The sequence below is a fragment of the Lygodium microphyllum genome, chromosome 12 (genome assembly GCF_053477565.2).
Source record: "Lygodium microphyllum isolate KBCC chromosome 12, Lygodium_microphyllum_v1.1.10, whole genome shotgun sequence".
NCBI classification, from domain to species: domain Eukaryota; kingdom Viridiplantae; phylum Streptophyta; class Polypodiopsida; order Schizaeales; family Lygodiaceae; genus Lygodium; species Lygodium microphyllum.
Genome location: NC_141146.1, coordinates 85,766,200 through 85,768,115, shown reverse-complemented (window position 1 = coordinate 85,768,115; position 1,916 = coordinate 85,766,200). Strand labels below are relative to the sequence as shown.

At 42.6% G+C, this 1,916-nt stretch overlaps 1 pseudogene; it reads right to left on the bottom strand.

The window, feature by feature from the left end:
* Positions 1-386: 386 nt before the first annotated feature.
* LOC148028001 (small ribosomal subunit protein eS21 pseudogene) lies at positions 387-714 on the bottom strand (annotated as a pseudogene).
* Between the last annotated feature and the right edge of the window lie 1,202 nt (positions 715-1,916).

Here is a 1,916-nt window from a genome sequence, read left to right as displayed (position 1 = left end):
ACTGTAAAGAAAACATAAGGACTGTTGAAATACCCAGCCATGAGTGCAAATTGTAGAAATCATCAATTTCTTTTGTACCATGATACTTAAAGGCTGCCCAAATGCCAACTATAGCCAGCACAAAACCCAATGCTTGGATAGTAAGATGAACTCTTTCTTATAACTCTTTTACCCGGAACACCCTTGAACACCAGAATTGCTTCACTTGTGAGGACAATGAATCCCACTAGCATGAAAACTGGATGCACATTGAAGACAAAGATCATTACTGTCTGCTAGTTGTGTGTTGTATGCGATTAGCAGGAAGCCACCTCTAAATCGAAGGACCGGAGAGGAAAATATTAATTACTCAAGTTTACTCATAATTTTGAAGTCCAAAAAAAAAACCCAATCATGGAAGCCCCTTGCAAAACGAATGTCTTCCATAGCTACTGACCAAGCTTGGCTTTGGCCTTCTGCCACAACCGATCTAGCACACTGTCTACATCACCCTGTGCTCTAACAAAGCCACTGAGGGCAAAAGTTGTGAATTGCCCTGTGTAAACACCATTCTCATCGAGGTGACCAACATTCAGCTGCACTGACACATGGTCCTTGGCAGTAATCAGCCTGTTCATTGAGAAGCATTTCCGCGGGATGTACAGGTCGACATTCTGGCCCTCCTCGTTCTGCCTGATGATTGATTGACAGAAGCGCCCTTATGCTCCTCCCCTCTTCTTCATGGAATGCACTTGCAAAATGACAGCTTCTTAAGTTCATCTTCTTCGTTTTACTCCTGGCATTTCGTTGCAGAATACAGCCATCAAAGGCTCAGCAAGTAGAGTTGTACTAGCTATAGAGAGTGTCTTCAGAGAGGTTCCAAGAGGAACCGAGGAAAGAGATGGCATCAACTTGCTGTTTTAGGGCCAGAAGAACATTATCAATGGCAAGGAGGCAGCTATGGCAAGCGTCCTCTTCATTACCTTGAGTATGGACGTCTCCTGCACAGTCACTTTCGGCATCGTCTTTCCCCTCCTAAATTCGATCACCCCCCATCTCTACTGATTGATCGCCCCCATAGTCAGGCAAGTCCTTCTCGAAATAGCGGTCCGTTCCAATTCTTCTTTCTTTTTTCGAAGTGCCTTCAAAGAATCTGTGAATCATTCCCAGAAGTCTGCAAATAGAGGGTGATCAACTGCCTTGAGTCGCTCCTTTGTGGCTGCATCAACACTTACATAAAGCTGAGTGACTGGATCCAGGCTCTCAATTTGATCAGGAAACTGTGTATTTGTCACAAGGAAGGTTGAGGTCCTATGCTTACGCAACTCCCCTATTAGTTTATTGATCTCTGGGTACATTATTGGTTCTCCCACTAATGAAAGAACACAATGTTTAGGATTTAATTCTTTCGTCAATCGATCTTCTTTGACTCTTGGTACACCTTTCATTTGTTTTATCATCTTGATGTGTTGATCTAGTGCAGCCTCAACAATTTCACTTGGATCATCCATTTTCCATTTCCAAGTTTTTCCTACAGGGTTTGTATGATGTCTCCAACAAAAGATACATTTATTTGCACAAGCCAAACTTGGTGTTGTCTCCATGCACCTGTGGCTTCCAATACCATAAAATGAATGTTTGTAGCATCCTCCTCGCCGTCTTAGTTGTGACTTTGTCCAACGACACATATTTTATAGCCCATTATCCTTCTAAATTGTTTGTAACAAATATCAGATTCACTCCTAAACAGCACTCGTCTCTTCTCGGATGTGCAGCAACACGACACCGTGACATATGTGAAAGATAGGGCTACTAAGAAGTCTAATGAGGATGCTTTTTGGTATATTGATTCAAGGGCATCGAATCATATGACATCTTATGGTGATTGGTTTATTGACATGGTTCCTAAGAGGAATGGCTATGTATGCACAGGGGAT